Source organism: Mesocricetus auratus, unplaced genomic scaffold, assembly GCF_017639785.1.
Source record: "Mesocricetus auratus isolate SY011 unplaced genomic scaffold, BCM_Maur_2.0 Super-Scaffold_100026, whole genome shotgun sequence".
NCBI lineage: Eukaryota > Metazoa > Chordata > Mammalia > Rodentia > Cricetidae > Mesocricetus > Mesocricetus auratus.
In genome coordinates, this window is record NW_024429207.1 from 20484275 (window position 1) to 20504694 (window position 20420).

At 40.9% G+C, this 20420-nt stretch overlaps 1 long non-coding RNA gene across 2 annotated transcripts in view; it reads left to right on the top strand.

Moving 5' to 3' along the window:
• Nucleotides 1-20420, top strand: part of LOC110340319 — a 223256-nt gene that overhangs the window by 111111 nt on the left and 91725 nt on the right. Inside the window, exon 4 of one of the 2 annotated variants that reach the window (XR_002382107.2) lies at nucleotides 7646-7808. The exons of the other annotated variant lie outside the window; for it this stretch is intronic. This is a non-coding gene — a long non-coding RNA (uncharacterized LOC110340319). Of the gene's footprint in view, nucleotides 1-7645; nucleotides 7809-20420 lie in introns of those variants that run through there. 2 annotated transcript variants of the gene reach the window in all.

Consider the following 20420-nt stretch of genomic DNA (forward strand, 5'->3'; position numbering starts at 1 on the left):
CCAGTGACTCCATCTGGACTTTGGGGTCAGCTTTGGCCAGGCAGGACCAGTGTCCTAATGGCATAGAAAGATGAGGTAACACTGTGTGAGGGATACAACATAGTAAGTGCACCGGGAAGTAGATTACTTATGGAGCGTACCAGCCAGGAAGAGCAGATCAATGTGTTTCCTGCATCGCTGACTTACTTATTTGGTTATCATAAATACTTAAATCTATAAAGCCCCTTCTATTTTGCAGTTACTTAACTCCATGACATATCCTGTCATGGTCATCAAGTTGGAGGGGAAGGAAAAACACTACATGAAGAAGTGATTGGGGCAGGGTATGGTAGTGCATGCCTTTGATCCCAGCACTTGAAAGGATACAGTGGGATCTCAGCATTCTAGGCTAGCTAGGTCTACATAGCAAGTCTCTCCTAAGAAAAATCAAAGTGTTTGTGTTACCATGTTAACAAGCAGGGACAGGTCAAATGACAGCAGCTATTTAACATCATATTTGAACAACTTAATGGTTTAACAATCAAAGCATTTCCCAAATCAGCAAATCTAACTTAACAAATAGGGATCACCTGACTTGCTTTTTCCATGACTCTTGGAGGAAGATTTCTAAATGATAAAATAAAAATGTAATGTATTTAAGGTTTTTTATAAAATGTCCTGGAATCTTAACTCAGAGGTTGGGTACATACACTTTCTAAAAATTTCATGTGCTCAGTGTACTTAGGAGAAATAACTTCTGAATCACTCAGACATCTTGCAATCAAGATTTGTGAGTAGAATGTTGAGTGAGGTGAGGGGGAGTACTATGCCTAATGGTATGTGAAAAGAACTGTAACGGTGAGGTATAATCTGCTCAGCTGTGGAGCACCACTCAGAAATACAGTTAATTGTAAGTAGTTATGAAATAAATGACTTGGAAGGCTGTGGTATCATTGTTTGGTTTATTTTATTTATTATTCACTGGTGAGAATCAATTCTAAGCCAGACACAGCAGGAATAGTGGAGATAAAGTGATACCTAAGATGAACAAATTCTTGGTATGATGTGAGAGACATTGATAGAGTTTACCAAATAGTCCTTATCAAAAGGAAAAGTCACCTTTGGATTATATCAAAACCTTGTACAAACAACCTCATTCAAAGATGTGTAGACCACAAAGCAAGCTTCTCATTTTAAAGCAGAAACTTCACCTTTTGATTCCATAAAACCAAAAGCATCTTGCTTGTGTTTTCATTTACAAGTTTTGGTTTTGGTTTCTTTGTTTTTAAACATTTTACACATCAACGAAGTATTATATAGATTCTTTGGTTCTTTGAGACAGGGTCTCATTATGTTGCCTAGTTGGATAGGAAATACCTAGGTAGACCAGGCTGGCCTTAAACTCATAGGGATCCACTTACCTCTGCCTCCAAGTGCTAGGATTAAAGCTGTGCACCATAATGCCCAATTGTAGTGGTAGTATAGAGATTTTTATTTAAAAGCATACTGTATGCAATCTATCCCTTGAGATGACTAAAAAACAATCTAATGTGCAAGAAAAATAAAAAAAGACAAGTATTTTGTTGTTTAAGGGAAACTTATTTATTTTTGTTGTTGTTGTTGTTTCTTGGTAAATCATAGGGGTTTTATTGCAAATTATTGTCATTTAAGTAAAGAAAGAATCAAACATTTGAATTACTAGTGTGAATGTTACTGTTCACTTTATTTTACGACATTAATTTTGAGGCAATCCTAATAGCATTTCATTTATTTGAGGATGCATGTATGCTTTGTTCTTGCCCAAATCACCAAGTATTGCAAAATATTAATTCAGATGTTTTTATTTAATTTCCTTATGTACAAATCTTCTACAGTTAATTCACTAATGTGTCAGAAAAGATAGAAAGGTCTAGGGATTTCACATAGGAACAACCTTTTGTTTGATTCTAAGTAATTTTCAAACTAAGTAATTGCCTGATATACGGGAGAAATACACATAAGATAGAAATTAGAGGTTCTCTGGTCATTAGCATTTTGTAAATTAAATTGCCTTCCTTTTAGATTAAGATCTATTTTTCCAATGGCTTCATTGATATATTAGTCAGCCTTTTATCAAGGCAAGCAACATAAACAGAAAAGGCTTACTTTAGCTCATGGTTTTGGAGGTTCTGAGCCAACAACTGATGGTGCATTTGATTTGGGCCTCTAGGGTTGGTGACTTCTTATTGGGAACATAGGGTGTAGTGATGAAAATGAGGTTCTATAGTCTCTTTAAAGGGCATGGCCCTAGTGACCTAAATACCTCCCTCTGGGGTTCACTTCTTAAAGCTTCAAAAGAATCTCCCAATAGGACAAGCACTCTGAGTACCAAGTCTTTATATATGGAAGACATTTATCCAAACCATAGTGATAGGTCTCTCAGTACCCCCACTTAGTTGTTGACAATAGCAGTCAACTTCAGTAGTGGGTAATGCATTGTGATTCCAACGGAATTTGATGGTGATGAACATTTATCATCTGCAAATGGAAATAACAAGACATCCATATTTTGTCTTCTTATATGCATGTTCCACGAACCATTAACTTCATTTATGAATTCAAGTTCAATGCAAAAATATGAAAATTATCAAGAAGGGTACACCATAACAGTCAACCATTATATCCTTCTGAATGTGGGACCCAAGGACATGGCAGAGGTTATTTGTCTCTGAGCTAGTCTCTGCGCACAGCCTTGCACAGAGTAATTGACAAACGCAATGGGAGATCATGTAAAACTTCCCATAAAATCTCCCAACCATATTCCTAAAACTACTGTTGATAGAGAACACATCTTAATATGTATGTGCTTTAGAGAAAAGCAAATCCTTTTATTTAAGTTCAGATGATGTGAAAGTAATTATATTAGTTAATTTTGTTTGTAGATATTTTGTTTCTAGGAGTTTTACAAAACTTTTGTCACTCAGCCAGATTAAAGCTCCATTTGGGTTAATTCCCAGTTCTGAGGATTGTGGACCCAAGCCCAAACTTAAGGGTCAAAGACTAGGGACTGTTTGGCTCCTTGGAATTATTAGAATTGAGGAAAGAAATGGTTCCAATGACCTCAGTGTTAGAGAGAGAAAGCTGAAGTCCCGTTGCTTTGCCACACATCATCCCCTGCTCCTTTGGGCTTTCACAAGGGGAATCCATTAGATTTATGATGAACAGGACTCACTGCATGCAGAAGTTGTTGTTTTTAAACTGTTGGATCAATGTACGTGAGATAAATCTTGGAAGTTAGGGTCAAAGCTTGGTTTAGTCTAGGTTACACTAATGAGAACCTGGCCAGATGTGGAAAAGAGTAGATAACTGTGAACTTGTGTTCTCTGCAAATGACCTTAGCTCCAATGTCAATGCCTCAAGAATCTTGCTTGTTGCATTGTAATACTGTTGATTTAAAGGCCAATACTTGCACTATTTAAACATGTTATTTCATTTGGTCTAGGGATATTAACGTAAAGATCAGAATATTCTTCACACCTCTGGAAGGCAGTACATAGGTTATATGAAAAATGAGACCAAAATTCTGGTAGATAAGAACAACTGCACATCAGGTACAGAGTTGGGCAGAGACAAAACAATGGATGCATGATGAGGTCTCTGACATTCACACCCATGCTCTCCCCATTTATGCACATTTTGATCTGCAGTTCAGATGATTTTCCTCTGTGCTCTGAAAAGGCTTGTTATAAGGTCTGCGGAGTTTCTGCATGCTGTTTCATACATTTTAGTGCTGCTGATATTCAGTTTTGCATGTGCTTTATTTTATTCCCCTAATAGTCTTAAAAGTAGGACAAGAATTATTTAAAGGGGAAAAGAGATTATTATTTCAGTTTAAAAGTCCCAGTAGGATGGAGGGAACTTGGAGAGTGTAAAGAGTTCTCGATTCCTATTAAGTGTGACTCAAGAGCCACCCTTGGTTTTACACCCTCTCTATTTGTAATTTGCTTTCTCCCTAGCATTCTTTTGCAGAGTTGTACAGCCACTAATCCTCATAAAGCAGAAGCCACACATGAAATTTAAATTCCAACACATTTGCTGAAATTCCTGCAGGACACTATCGCCCCCCTCTCTGTGACCATATTAAATTGACTACATGGAATAGAGTCAAGCTTTTTTCCTACAACATTCACATCTGGAAGGAGTCCAAGATTTAACAAAGAAATGCATAAAGAATCAGGTATGATCAGATGTGGACTACCTGGACTATGCTTTTATGGCCTTTACAAGTAACACTTCATAGAGGAACAACATTGCATACATAAAGAGAGGACCTCTAACTACACCACATTTACAGTCTATTGGAGTTTAGTAAATGTCAAAGCATGTGAGATGTGTACATCTACACAAGTGAAGAATCCCAGAGACTCCCTGAGAAGGGCCAGGCTTTATGTTTATTATGCATAATGGTCCAGGTGCTGCAAGGTTTCCCTCCCCCAGTCCTTTATTAGCAAACATTGAGAGAAAGACAAAGGCTTATGAATAGAGCCTGCCTCACTCTTTTCCACTAGAGACATCACACCCCGAAATGCTAAGTTTGAAAAACATCAAGAGCCATAGATTTTACATTCTCTTCCTTGTAACCCTCAGAGACCTTATTGATTCAAAAAAGAAAGTCCAGGTATGGGTAGACTCTAAGTCTGATAGGGTTGGGATCCAAGCCCACTGCCCACAGGGCAGGCTTATTAACGTTGGTATTATCTGGGAATCTACAAACATTGCATGTGGACATTGTTAAATGTGCTGGGAGATGAGTCCCAAGTTTACAGGTAAAGCAAGAGTGAGAGAAGAATGACTTTTAGTTTTTGTTTTGGTATTTAGTACAGTAGTTGCATCCTAGGGCCTCAATTACCTGCTGACAACAGTATCTGCAACCACATATGCTTGTGGTATCTATAAAGTTATTTATGTACTATTTTTTCATAATTCTCAATTTCCTATCTTAGATATTGACTGAGGCTTTTTGTTTTCTTCCCAAGATCAAACCTCTCACCGTGTAATTGTAACAGAATCCTGGCTTTTTGTCTTGTTTGTTTGTTATGTGACAGTCTCTGTATATATAGTCCAGGCTGGTCTCAAACTTGCTGCATAGAGGAGGATGGCCTAGAACTTCTGAGTCTCCAACTTCTGCCTCTCAAGTGCTGGAATTACAGATGTGCATCTAATTTACTCAGTGCTGGGTACTGAACCCAGTATTTCTGCATATGAGGCAAGGCTTCAGCTGAGCCGTCTCTCTTCAGCCCTATGACTCTGACCTCACTTAGAGTGATGGTGCTCCCTGAACAGCACACATGACAACATTCTGTGAAGTAATCAAGCTACATGGAATGTTGTTGACTTTTGTCATGTACTAGGCATAGTGTAACATACCTGCAATCCCAGCACTTGGGAGATTAGGGCAGAAGGATTTAAAGTTTGTGGCCAGCCTGAGCTAAACTGTGACATCCTGTAGAAGAGTTTTTAAACAAAAATGAGAAAAAAAGGTGGGGGAGAGGAGAAAGCCATAACTAGCCAAGACTCTGACTTTGAAGATACAAGCTGAAATTCTGCCTATGAGCAACCCAGGAAGGATAATGCTGATTATATGTAAGGCTTAACATTAGTGCAATTTTCCTATTTCCTGACTTGATGATGAAGATGATGGATGGGCCTGGGGAGTCCTTCAAATCCTCTAGAGATGAGCCCTTTGCATCAAGGAATGCTCACCCGTGTCCCTCTCCAATACAAAATCAATATGAATCCTTCCTTGGATTGTGTATCAGGTGGCTCCTGGCTGCTTGCTGCAGTCTGCCACACTCTCCCATGCAACATGGTCCTGCCGTCTTTGGGAGCTCTTTCTGTCCAAGAACAGAGTCAGATTTCTCATTAGTCTGTAAAATAGCTGCTGGACTAGCTGTAGTCTCAGCTGAAATTCCCGGCACTGGGTGAGTCATGCCTCAGATCCTGCTGAAGCCAGTCTGAGCTGTGTTCTGTGTTTATGGCCACAGGGGAAAAAAAATCAAGAGCTTAACGTTTGTAGCCAGGCTGCCTTTAGATGCATCCACGAGGACCGTTGGCACCCAATCATTTGAGCATTGTTTGGAGCTCTCTCTACTTTTAATTATAAGCCATTGAAATCCACCTAAGAATTATGACTGAAGCCAGGAGCCTGGAGTTATAATATAACAAGAATTCCTGTGTTTTTCTGTGAAGGAGGCAAGGAAGTTAGAGTCACTCAGTAAGCTCTGAATAAATCATGTCCCTGGCTCTGGCGCATAGGGACCCAGTACTTCCTCTGTTAGGCCCAGCTGATGGACCTCTATAAAAATCTTAGCAGGCACTTAGGTCTCAGCAAGAACTCTGTAGGGATAAATTCATGGAGCACTGGAGGACAGCGTCCCATCCCATCCCCATGGCAACTTTCAATCTCATAGGAACACAGGCGATGTCTGGGGTTTGCAATTACTCTGGGAATGCCCTCTGGGATAGAGAAGCCTTATTAAATTTCAAAGATTCAAGTAGTAAGACTCAAGGGAGAAGGTTTTCTCTTCTGATATACTGGGTAGGGAAGAAAGTCATTTTTCTTACTGGAAAGCAAGCCTTAGAGACTGGTATGGGTTAATGGTGGGCATATTTTGCTTGAAACAATGGATGTCTCCACATAAGAAGTACTGTTCTGTATTGGGATGTTCTATCTTGGATATTAAAGCCTTCTTTGACATTGTAAAAATTCAAGCAGAGGCCAGATGTCCCTTAGTCAAGGGGGATGTAAAGGAAATGGATTGTGTGAAGTTTCGGGAGGGTGGGATTCTCCTATAATGCTTGGGAGGGGATCTATTAGGATTCATCACTTTGGTATCTATGCACACACACCACTCTCCAGGAAGACTACAGTGTACAGAAGGGAGACTTGGAGAACTGAAAGACAAGATATGAGGGAAGAAAATCAGAAGACACGGGATAGGGGCTGAGTGTACTGTTTTTTTACTTCATTGCTAGGTGACCAAGTCATCTCTGACTAAAGACTCAAACACCCAAGATTTCCCTATATGATGTAAAATGAGAGTCAGCTAGATATTTTCAGGTTTCCTCATCTACTCTCAGACTCCAACAGAGATGCTGCAGCGCATTTAGAGAACGACCTACAGAGCAGTGTCATTTGGAGTTTGTAGTTTCTGAAGGTAAGCATCAATGACAGCCCATCTCAGGTCATAGCACATGAGAAGCTGGATGCTGGACTTCTCAAAAAAAGGCAGGATGTAGTGATGGTTCTGAAGCTGATTTGTTTGAGTGGTATTATTCCAAGCACAAAGAAATGATGGAAAGTAGCATACATGTCCATCTATCTTCCTGTATTCTTTTTCCTGGTATTCTCACCCCCAACCTAATGATTTCTAGAGAAGGGTGAGGTATGAGTAAATAAAGAAAGCATAATGGTTAATCTTCACTGTCAACTTGACAGTATTAAAATGACTAGGAGGTTCAAGCCTACTTCTGGGTATGTCTCAGAGGGTGGTTCAGAGTGTACAAACTGAGTGAGAAAGACCTAGATATGGGTGGCACCATCCCATGAGCCAGGTACTTGCATACAGTGAAAGCAAGAAAAGAGAAAGTGAGCTGAGTCTCAGCAATCATGCTTTCTGGTCCCTAGTTCACCGAGATGTAAGCCCACCGCTTCATGATCCCAAGTCCACATCCACAGGGATTTTCTGCAGTGTTGCTTCTCCAACCACAACAGAATACAGCCTAGACTACAAGCCAGGATGAGTCTGTTCCCCCTCAAGTGTTCTACCACAGCAATAAAGTAACTCATTTAACGAAATCCTTTCCCATTTCTGTTTTAACATGCGCAATACACCAAGACATGGGGCACTAAGAACATGGGGACTCTTTCTGTTAATTCTGGCACTGTCTTCTTGCATCTGCACAGTACAAAGTACATGTTAACACTAGAGAGTGCAAACTGCTTATACTAGGCAGGTAAGGTCAGAATTCTTGGTAGGTAGTCAAACTCTCTGCTGTAGAGAGGTAAGAGTACTTTTCATATTTTTTCTGCAAAGAACAAAGACTAACACATTAAAGTCAAATGTCCACCTGAAAAGGGGGCTTCATTAAGGGACCAAGACATTTTTGTTAATGTCACAAATCCCAGAAGATCTTTAGGTTCAGAGGAGGGCAAGCTCTGATCACTTGGGTTGTATCTAAAATTGACTGCATTTCCTGTAAAAACCTATAATAAAGGAACCAACAAGGAAATATTAGAAAGCATATTTAATGGATGTAAGTTTCATATTTCTATTACCTTCAATACATCTTGTCTTTATTGAGTGTAATAGTTACATGTGTTGACTAGAATGGAGAACTGAGCTAGTTTACTTCTGTCATTCATATTTTATGATTAGGAATGGCATGTAATATATGGACATTTGGAGTTTTTTTTTAAGAGCCCAGTTTTAAGCCAAATAAAACCTTCAGTTACTACAGATTTGAGTTAAGTCAGCAGCTTTTGAGTTAAGGAGGGGGGGAATCAATGTCAACTGCCATTTCTTAATCTAATAAAGATGAAATGTTTCTCATTTGCAGTGATAATCTCTGGGATTTCCTGGTACTTGTATTTCATCTCAAAGAATTCCCATACCCCTTACACAAATCAGCCATGCCTTTTCCACTTTCAGTGTGATTACCTTTCAAAATTCAAATATCTTCCAATATAGGAAGGAAGATGCAAATCACTAAGCAACAGGTACATACTATTGGTTGTAAGTTTACTAGAGCAAATAGTGTAAGCAAGCAAAAATAAAAAATAGAAGAAAAGAAAAACAACAAAATTGCTACCTCAGATTTTTCAAAATCTTTCCCCCCTTTAGCTACACAGCCTCATTGTGCTGGATAGTTTTATGTCATCCTGACACAAACTACAGTATCTGAGAGGAAGGAACCTGTATTGAGAAAATGCTTCCATAAGATCGGCGGATTGATGGGGGAGGGCCCAGCCCATTCCTGGGCTGTTAGTCCTGGGTTCCTTAAGAAAGCAAGCTGATACAATCCACACCTCCAGAGAAGCTAGGAAACAAGGAGGGCCCTAAGAGAGACATACATAGTCCCCCAGGGAAGGGGAAAGGAACAAGATCTCCTGAGCTAATTGGAGAAAGAGAAGGGGAAACGAAGACATGAGGGAGCAGGAAGAATTGAGTCAGGGGAAGAATACAGGAGAGCAAGAAAAAAGATACCATAATAGAGGGAACCATTATAGGTTTAAAGAGAAATCTGGCACTAGGGAAATGTCCAGAGATCTACAAGGTTGACCCCAGCTAACAATCTAAGCAATAGTGGAGAGGCTACCTTAAATGCCCTTCCCTGATAATGAGATTGATGACTACCTCAAATGCCATCCTAGAGCCTTCATCAAGTAGCTGATGGAAGCAGAATCAGACACCCACAGCTAAACACTGAGCTGAACTCTGGAATCCAGTTGCAGAGAGGGAGGAATGATGAGCAAAGGGGTCAAGACCAGGCTGGTGAAACCCACAGTTGACCTGCTCATGAACCCCACACTGATAGCTGGGAAACCAGCATAGGACTGTTCCAGACCCCTTGAATGAGGATGTCAGTTTGGAAGTCTGGTTATTCTATGGGGCCTCTGGCAGTGGATCAGTATTTATTCCTAGTATATGAATGGACTCTGGGAGCCCATTCCACATATCAGGATACTCTGTCAGCCTAGACACATGGGGGAGGGCCTAGGCTCTGCTCCAAAAGATATAACAGACATTGAAGATCCCTCATGGAAGGCCTCACTCTCCCTGGAGAACAGAAAGGGGATGGGAGATAGGGATTGGTGGGGGGAGCAGGGGAGGAGAGGAGGGAGAGGGAACTGGGATTGATGTGTGAAACAAGCTTGTTTCTAACTTAAACTTTTAAAAAAGAAAAAAAAAAGAAAGCAGGCTGAGCAAGCCATGAGGAGCAAGCCAGTAAGCAGCACCCCACCATGGCGTCTGCATCAGCTCCTGGTTCCTGCCCTGTTTGAATTCTTATCCTGGCTTTTTTTCAATGATAGACTACAGTGGGAAATGTAATCTAAATAAACCCTTTCCTCCCCAACTTGCTTTTTGGTCATGGTGTTTCACTGCAACAATTGAAACCCTAAATAAGAAACTTACTATAATCTTTCTCTTCAAGACCGAGCACCTTTTATACTCTTGTGTCTAAGTATTCACGTGCATTTATGTGTCTGTGATTCCACTCTTACTGGCATCATATCTTTCTCCTTGGAGCTCATGGCCTGAAAATGACAAAGGATGGAAACACGTTTCTGAAAAAGAAAAGAAAAGAAGCATCAAATAGAAGTGCTTAATTCTGATTCCTAGAGGAAATGATTTTCTGATTCTCAGTTAACTGTCAAGAGCCAAGAAAAAGGGAAAACATCTTCAGGATATGTGAGCATTTTCACTTACTGAAGGTCATTTGCATCTTACAACAGGGAGGGTAAAAAAAGGGAATAGCCCTCAGGCTGCTAAAGAGATTAAGTCAAGGTCTTTTGGAGAAGGTCTCTAACCCCAGCTGCTTAAGAGGCTGAAGCAGGAGAATTACACATCCTAGAGCACCCCAGAATACAGAGGGAGTTCAAAGAGTAAAAAGAGAACTGAGCATAGCTCAGAACCATAGAGCTTGCCTAACATGTGCAAGGTCCAATTCCTCATACCTCCCAGTGAGTAATTCTTTATTACTGGAACCCCTTTGTGGGTTACTAGAGAGAAAAACAAAATACAAACAGAAGTTTCCCATAGGAACCTGTCTGGAGCACGCTTAGAAAGATTCTTCTTTTTTTTAACATTAAAATTTTTTTCTTTTTACAAGCCAGGTGTTGGTGGCACACACCTTTAATCCCAGCACTCGGGAGGCAAAGGCAGGCGGATCTCTGTGAGTTTGAGGCCATCCTGGTCTACAGAGCAAGTTCCAGGACAGCCTCCAAAACAATGCAGAGAAACCCTGTCTCGAAAAACCAAAAAAAATATTTTTTTACATTCCAATCCCAGTTCCCCTTCGTTCCTTTCCTCTCACCTCCTCCTCTTCCCCCTCCTCCCATCTGCTCCATAGAGAGGGAAAGGCCTCCTCTAGGAAGTCTACTAAGTCTGTTCCATCATCTCATTGAGGCAGGACCAAGGGTCCTCTCCAACCCTACACCTCTGTGTCTAGTCTGGGCATGGTATCTCTCCATATAGAATGGGCTCTGCTAAGTCAGTTTGTGCATTAGAGTTAGATCTTGAAGCCACTACCAGTGGCCTCATATACTTTCCCAGTCACCCATTGTCACCTATATGAAGGGAGTCTAGTTCAGTCTTATGCAGGTTCCCCATTTGTCAGGCCTGAATCAGTGAGCTCTCACTAACTCAGCTGATTCGGTGGGTTTCCCTGTCATGGTCTTGACTCCTTTGTTCATATTTTTGCTCCTCCCACACTTTGATTTTACTCCAGGAGCTTGACTCAATGGTTAATTGTAGATTTCTGCATCTGCTTCCATATGTTTCTGGAAGAGGGTTCAAGAGTTTCTAGGGTTATGGATTGTAGGCTGAGTATCTTCTGCTTTATGTCTGGCATCCATTTATGTGTGAGTACATACTATATTTGTCTTTCTGGTTTTGGGTTACCTCACTTAAGATGTTTTTTCTAGTTCTGTCCATTTGCCTGTGAATTTTTGGATGTCATTGTTTCTTACAGCTAAGTAGTACTCCATTGTGTAAATACCACATTTTCTTTATTCATTATTCAGTTGAGGGGCATCTAGATTGTTTGCAAGATCTAACTATTACAAATGATGTTGCTGTGAACATAGTTGAGCAAATGTCCTTGTGGTGTGTGTACCATGTATTCTTTCCTGCCAGATGCCGCTGTCTCTGCCCCCAAATATCACACGAGGCACTATATTAATTATGAAGCTGTTGGCCGTTTGCTATGGTTTCTTAATGGCTAGCTCTGACTTAATTATTAACCCATAATTACTAATATATATTTTTATAAGGACTTATCTTTCCAAGGATGCATTCTGGCATGTCCTCTCTTCCCAGGATCATATGGCGACCCTCTACTCGACTACACTTCCCAGAATCCTCCTTGATTCCTAGTCCCAACTATCTTGCTTCCCTATTGGCCAACAATGCTTTATTTATTAACCAGACAACATATACACAGAAGGGCTTAACCCATCAGGTGTGAATGTGCCTCCTTCAGGTATATGCCCAACAGTAGTATTTCAGGGTCTTGAGGTAGGTTGATCCCTAATTTTCTGAGAAATCACCATACTGATTTCCACAGTGGCTATGCAAGTTTGCACTCCCACCATCAATGGAGGAGTGTTACTCTTTCTCCACATCCTCTCCAGCATAAGGTGTTATTGGTGTTTATTATTTTAGTCATTCTTATTGGTGTAAGATGGAATCTTAGAGTGGTTTTGATTTTCATTTCCCTGATGACTAAAGATGTTGAGCATTTCCATGTCTTTTTGCCATTTGAGATTGTTCTGTTGAGAATTCTCTATTTAGATCTATACCCCATTTTTTAAATTAGATTATTTTGTAGTTTGATTTCTAGTTTCTTGAGTTCTTTGTATATTTTGGAGATAAGTCCTCTGTCAGATGTGGGGTTGCAAAGATCTTTTTCCATTCTGTAGGGAGTCTTTTTGTCTTGTTGACTGTGTTCTTTGCTTTATAGAAGCTTCTCAGTTTCAGGAGGTCCCACTTATTAATTGTTCTCGGAGTCTGTGATACTGGTGTTCTATTTAGGAAGTGGTCTTCTATGCCTATGTGTTCAAATGTATTTCCCACTTTCTCTTCTATGAGGTCCATTGGATGGATTTATATTGAGGTCTTTGATCCATTTGGACTTGAGGTTTGTGCATGGCAATAGATATGGATCTATTTGAATTTTCTACATGTTGATAGCCAATTATACCATCATCATTTGTTAAATATATTTTCTTTTTTCCATTTTATATTTTTAGCTTCTTTATCAAAAATTAGGTGTTCACAGGTGTGTGAGTTGATAGCAGGGTCTTCGATTTGATTTCATTGGTCTACCTGTTTGTTTTTATGTCAATACCAAGCTGTTTTCAATACTATAGCTCTATAGTAGAGCTTGAAGTCAGGGATGGTGATGCCCCCAGATGATCCTTTATTGTACAGGATAGTTTTGGCTATCCTGGGTTTTTTGTTTTTCTATATGAAGCTGAGTATTGCTCTTTCAAGGTTGGTGAAGAACTGTGCTGGGATTTTGATGGGAATTGCAATAAATCTGTAGATTACTTTTGGTAGGATTGCCATTTTTACTATGTTGATCCTACCTATCCAAGAGGACAGGAGATCTTTCCATTTTCTGATATATTCTTTAATTTGTTTCTTTATAGACTTGGAAGTTCTTGTCATACAAGTGTTTCATTTGCTTTCTTAGAGTTACCCCCAAGGTTATTTTTAATGTTATTTGTAGCTATTATGAAGAGTAATGTTTCTCTGATTTCCTTCTTAGCCTGATGTCATCAGCATATAGGAGGGCTACTGATGTTTTTTTGAGTTAACCTTGTATCCTGTTACATTACTGAAGGTGTTTATCAGTGGTAGGAGTTCCCTGGTAGAATTTGGGGGTCATTTATGTATACTACATATTAGAAAGATTCTCGTTTGCTTGCTTTCATTTGTACAAAAGCCCTCATCTATCATTTTGCTCCCTTACAAGTTCCCTTTGGTCCCTTAGCCTCTGAGCACCCATGCCCTAGTGGTCTTTTAACCTTCAGTGAGGAACTGAGATTTCATTCATGTTTACACCCAGGCATAAGGACGGCAACACACAGTCTGTGCCATCTGACAGGTTTCAATGACCTCAGTCAGCCCTCCCTCTCCAGAAAGCATCTCTGATACACTAGTATCAAGAGTGAGGCCTTTGCTGGGTGTGGTAGTCATGAGGGATAGATGGTCTCATGAGAGAGACCTCACCAGACCTTCAGCCTCTTGCCTTTTCCTTTCTCCACATAAAGAATGTGCCAACCAGGCACCATCTTACAGCAGATAACTGATTTTTACCAGATACTCAAAGGGCTAATGCTTCTCAGACGGTAAGAGAGAAATTTCAGTTTCTTAAAATCAATTTCCCAGTCTGTGATATTTTATTATAGCAGCTCCAATTGGTTATAATAAAGGTTACCCATTGTTAAGAAGCAGGATCTTACTGTGTTGCTAAGATTGGTTTTGAACTTTCGGACTGAGGATATCCTCCTCCAGCTTTCCAAGTAGCTGGTGTACTAGGCACACACCACCACACCATGCTTCAGTTAAAAAATGGAAAAAAGAAAGCATCTTCAACAAATGGTGCTGGCATAACTGGATGCTGGCATGAAGAAGAATGCGAATAGGTTCATGTCTATCACCATGTACAAAACTTAAGTCCAAATGGATCAAAGGCCTCAACATAAATCTAGTCACACTGAAACACTTAGAAGAGAAAGAAGGTGGTACCCTTGAATGAATTGGTACAGGAGACTGCTTCCTGAACATAACACCAATAGCACAGACAGTGAGATCAACAATTAATACATGGGACCTACTGAAACTGAGAAGCTTCTGTAAGGCAAAGGACACAGTCAGCAAGACAAAAAGGCAACCCACAGAATGAGAAAAGATATTCACTAACTTCACATCTGACAGAGGGCTGATCTATGAAATTTACAAAGAAGAAGCAAGTCTCCAAAACACCAAAGGATCCAATTAAAAAGTGGGATACAGAAGTACATAGAGAATTCTCAATAGTGGAGTCTAAAATGGCTGAGAGGCACTTGAGAAAGTGTTCAACTCACTAGCCATCCAGGATATGCAAATCAAAACAATTCTGGGATACCATCTTACTCCTGTCAGAATGGCTAAAATCAAAAACACCAATGGCAGTTTATGCTGGAGAGGCTGTGGAGAAAGGGCAACACTCCTCCACTGCTGGTGGGAGTGCCAAATCGTACAGCCACTTTGGAAATCAGTATGGAGATTCCTTAGAAAAATGGGAATCAGCCTACTATAAGACGCAGCAATTCTACTCTTAGGCATATATCCAAAAGATAAACATTCATACAACAAGGACATCTGCTCCACTATGTTCGTAGTGCCATTATTTATAATAGCCAGAACTTGGAAGCAACCTAGATGCCCCTCAAATGAAGAGTGGATAGAGAAAATGTGGTACATTTACACAATGGAGTACTATTCAGCAGAAGAAAACAATGGAATCCTGAAATTTGTAGGCAAATGGATGGCACTAGAAGAAACCATCTTGACTGAGGTAAACCAGTCACAAAAGGACAAATATAGTATGTACTCTCTTATATATATGAATTTTAGACATAGATCTGGGGAGTGCCAGCCTACAATCCCATGGCCAAAGAGTCTGGGAAACAGAAACTTCATCCAGTGGTGGATGGAAGCAGAGGCAGACTCCCACAGCTAAACACTGAGCTGAACTCAAGAAAGCCAGTAACAGAGAGGGAGGAGTGATGAGCAAAGGGGTTAAGACTGGGCTGGTTTAACCCCCAGAAACAGCTGACCTGTCAAGGGTTAGCTCTTGAATCCCAGACTGATGGCTGGGAATCCAGTATGGAACTGATCAAGATCCCCGGAATGTGGGTGTCAGTGAGGAGGCCTAGGCAATCTATTGGGCCTTGGGTAGTAGATCAGTATGTATCTGTAACATACAAATGAGACTGCCCATCCAACAATGAGAGATGCACTCTTACCCTGGACTCTCGGGGGACGGTCTAGGCCCTGCCCTGGATGAAATGACAGACTACGGACACCCCCCCATGGAGGGCCTCGCCCTCCCTGGGGAAATCAGGGGTATTGGGGGGGTTGGTAGGAGGGTGTGGGAGGAGGGGAGGGAAAAGGAGAGGGACCTGGGATTGACATATGAAACATCCTTGTTTCTAATTTAAATTTAAATTTAAAAATAATATTAAAAAATGAAAACAAAACAAAATAAGAGCCAAGAGATGTCTCAACAGTTAACACACCAGCTGCTCTTCCAGAGGGCCTACACTTGATTCCCAGCAACCACATGGCAGCTCACAACCGTCTGTAACTACAATTACAAGGAGCCTGCCACCTTCTTCAGGTCTCCGTGGGCACCAGGCATGAATGTGGCTCACTGATATGCACCTATGCAAAACACCCAGACTCAGTAAATTAAATTTAAAAAGGCCTACTTCATAGTGAAAGAATGCTTTTTTTTCTGAGAGTAGTGGTGTGGTGGTGTCTTAGTTAATGTTCTGTTGCTGCAAAGAGACACCATGACTATAGCAACTCTTTTACAGGAAAACATTTAATTTGGGGACTGGATTACCGCTTACAGGTTTATTTCACTATCATCAAGGTGGGAAAGCATGGTAGCATGCAGACAGACATGGTGCTGGAGAGGAAGCTGAGAGTTCTCCATCGTGATGGGCAGGCAGCAGGAAGAGAGAGACACTGGGCCTGGCTTGAGATTCTAAAACATCAAAGCCTGTCCCCAGTGGCATGCTTCCTCCAACAAGGCCACTCCTTCCCCAACAAGGACACATCTTCTCATAATGCTACTCCCTAATGACCAAGCATTTGAATATAGGAGCCTATAGGGGCCATTCCTATTCAAATCACCACAAAGTGGTCAGAACAGTTTGTTTTGGAGAACCCAACCTTCTCTTCATCTGGTACCTTTGTGAAAGGTCAGTGCAGAGCTCGATGTCTTTTCCACACCGATGCTTAAGAACCAACCACCACCTTAGTCACAGTGATTGCAGCAAGGTAGACAGATTGAGAAGTTGAGCAAGCAGGCATTTGAATAGATGTTGAGAAGCCCCGCTGCATAGCAAGGCTCAGAGAGTACACTAAATGCACCTGCTTCCCATTGCAAACTGCCATCCAGGAATGCACCTCTGGCTTCTGTTACAGTAATCCTTTTATGGTCTATAAAATCTACCCTAAAATTAATTTCAGGGAAGATACGGTGACTTCGCCCTCATCTGCTTCTCCCTTGACTGCTCACTCAAAGCTGGTAGCCCCTGGGGAGAAGTGTCTGGAATGCTAGGACTCACACGATCAGTTTCCTGGGGTTAGCAACTGTCGCTTTCTGTCATCTTCACTGCTGCCTTTACAACCTCCACATGGGCCAGCACACAGTCCAAAAGTGACAAAGGGTGGCAGACATACCTCCCAATAAAAACCATACTGGAAAAGCTCTAGACTCCCTGATACCTGGAGAAAATTAACCTTTGTACCTGTATTAGTTGTCTAGTCTTTCTCAGCGCTGTCCTGGTCTGAATTCTTTGGATGGCTATGTGATCAGATGTCTTAAGGGATAGCTCCCTCATATCCAGCTCTTAGAAGCAGGTAGGTGACATGCTGTCCTCTGTGTCTTCAGGTGAAGGGAGTATGTACCCCTTACCACAGGGGTGGCCTGTTCCATGCAGCAGGAAGAAGGCACATTCATCACCTTGTGCCTTGGGGAGAAGAGACCAAGGGCTGTCCCTTCTGTGACTAAATGAACAAGGCCCAATGAAGGGCCAGCATGCCTTGGTGTGGTTAACCTCAGGAAACCAGAAAATCCTTCCATGGTCCCAGACCATGGATAAAAGCAACACCCTCGTGCTTCCCAGCGTGACTGAGGTTTGTACTCCTTCAAGTAGCATTCCCTACAGTCCCTGGGCACTGCTTCCTAAATGAGCCTGTTACAACTTTTAGGCCCTAAAGCCTCAAAACCAAGTTTAAATCCCTATAATTCTTTGGCACAGGAAGGCGAGCTGAGGTAAGTTTTTATTTTAAGACTCTATTTTCTGGCTTTTGCTGGCTTGTAAATTATCCATGAAATATTGGGGCCATATTTTTGATCATTTGTGTTTCTCTCTAAATATCTGGGGCTAACACAGCAGAGACAGCTTTTGGGGGCAAGGATCATTTGATGCACCAAAGCCTAGAGAATAAAGACTGAATTTTGGTTGAAGTTAGTAAGACAACATCTCCAAAAGCTGCAGTTCTCAGGAGCTTCTATAGTCTTAGACTGGTGCAAAACCAAATTTTCATTCCATATGTAAAGAGCACGTAAATATTCCTCAAGAATTTTCATTCCATATGTAAAGAGCACGTAAATATTCCTCAAGGTGTAGCATTGCCCTCTTTGTGGGTCAGAGCCCTGTTTATTGTTTGTACCCTCAATGCTTGTTTTCCTTTCTGAGCTCCCGCTGTGTGAACACAGGTTTACAAATATTTGTCAGTTAGCACATATTTGCTGCTAGAAATAGGCATCAATCCAGCTAGCTAGGTGAAAGTGGAAGGATTAGCATGGGTCTGGAAATTCACATAATTGTGCAAGTGTTAGAAGGGGCTTCAGACAGGGCACCTGGTTGTACTGCCTGTAGGACCTCCTAACTGGTCCAGAAGAAGGGAAATCCATCCCTGTCACACTGAGACACATGGCCCTGGGGAAGCTACAGAATTAATGCCTACTCAAGGAGCTGGAATTCAACATTTGGGGATCTTTTGCTACTGCCTCTAGTTCATTCTCAAGCCTACCAGTTTAGTGCCTGGACATGAAAAGATTAGTCCCTTTAAGCTAGCTTTCTGGCATCATTATGTATAGCATCAAGCAGCCGGCTCCTATCCCACTCCTACCAAATCTCAGAGCATGAGATTTTCTCAAGTCTCAAGCATCTCAAGCAGTACTCCTTCCTTCCCCCTTCTAAAACACAGTCTGGCTGTGCAGCCTGGGCTGGCCTTGAACTCTTGAACTTGCTGCTTCAGCCTCTTGTGCTGAGTACTGCTGATAGTGTTTGTGATTACTGGCATGTATCCCCAAGCCTGACTAAAGTGGGCTTCACTGGGATTGTCTCCTTCACAGCAGTTATAACGCTACTTGAAGACATCTAAGAAAGCAGGATTTTACCTTTCTATATTGTTTAGCACAGAGAAATACAAGAAAGAAGTGAGTAGTTGATGACCATTATTTACTACAGCAACCATGAATATGTTACTATCAGTTTTTGTTTTGCTCCTTACTCTCAAATTTGTTAAGATAAAAATCGCCTCAGAACAAAAGATTATTACTCAGTCTTCTGGCTTCTTTGTAGTGCCTAGAAGAACACATGATCTGTAATTATAGATCGATTTCCTGATCATTTACCAAGATAGTGAATGGCCGTTCTTCCTTAAGGGAGTTCTGACAGTAACTTGAGGCAAACATTCAGAACATTTATGATCACTGTACAAACAGTAATGGAAAAAGCAGTTATAAAGGCAGATTGTGTCTGCTCCGATGTGTACTGACACCAAGGCATGACTATTTCAGGAAGAACACATTGATCTGAGTTCTTTCTGTTTTATCTTTTTACTAAAAGCTGACTTGCAAAAATATCTGAGCACTTCAGCATTATAATGAGTATAATTATAGCTTATCTAAACATAGCTTCAAGAGCTCAAAATAAATACATGATACAACCTAATAGCAGCACATTCAATATCTGTATCTAGCCAAAAACAAAACAAAAAAAAGTCCAATCATTTCTCAGGCTGTTTATGGTGGTCAATGGAAGAAGTCCATGAACAAAAAGCATCTGCATTCTGTAGAAAACCACAGCTTTAAATAAGTTTACAGTGAGAACTCTCAAAGTGTGTGCACATGAACCAGAGGTAGTGTGATATACGCAGGACCACACATCAGATAAATGGGAAGGCCCGATCATAAACTCATGTGTTTTGAATGTCCATCACCATATATGTAAAGCTTTATTTCATGTACTCACAAAACACATGTGCATAGACTATCATCTGCTTGAGTGATGGCCTGAAAAAAGATGTTAACAAGAGCACTCGTGATGACAGAGGGAAAACCAAAGCCCCCTTCTGCTGATCAGTTCTGAGAGCTGTAGTTTATCCATACAACAATATACTCGAGATAAGTACGCACATGATGAATATCGGAACTTTTTCCTAAAGGGGTCATTTCAGTGTATGGTTTACTTCAGCGTATGGTGAGATGAGGATGGAAAGATTATTAGCATGCCCTCCTCCTCTGTGATGGGGAAAATGAGGGTCTTAAATGCCATGCATTGGCAGTAAATGTTATGCCGCTGTGATGAATTGTTTCCTGGAATTAAAATATCATAGATTTAGTCCTTCTGGGAAGAGAGAGCATGCAGCATCTCAGAGAAGCAGAAAGGATTGTGTGGCAGGCATGTTAGTGGGACGCTTCCCAGGACTAGCAAAGAGATCTTCCATTACCATCTTTCTAGTGCATTAGTTCATGGAGGAGTTTTTAACCTTATTTCCATTGAATTAAGTAATTGTTCATAACTGCAAACCTGAAATCCATATTGATCAATTAAAGAGAAGACAAAAAACAGATGAGGTAGTGCCCTATAAGAAAGCTGTTCC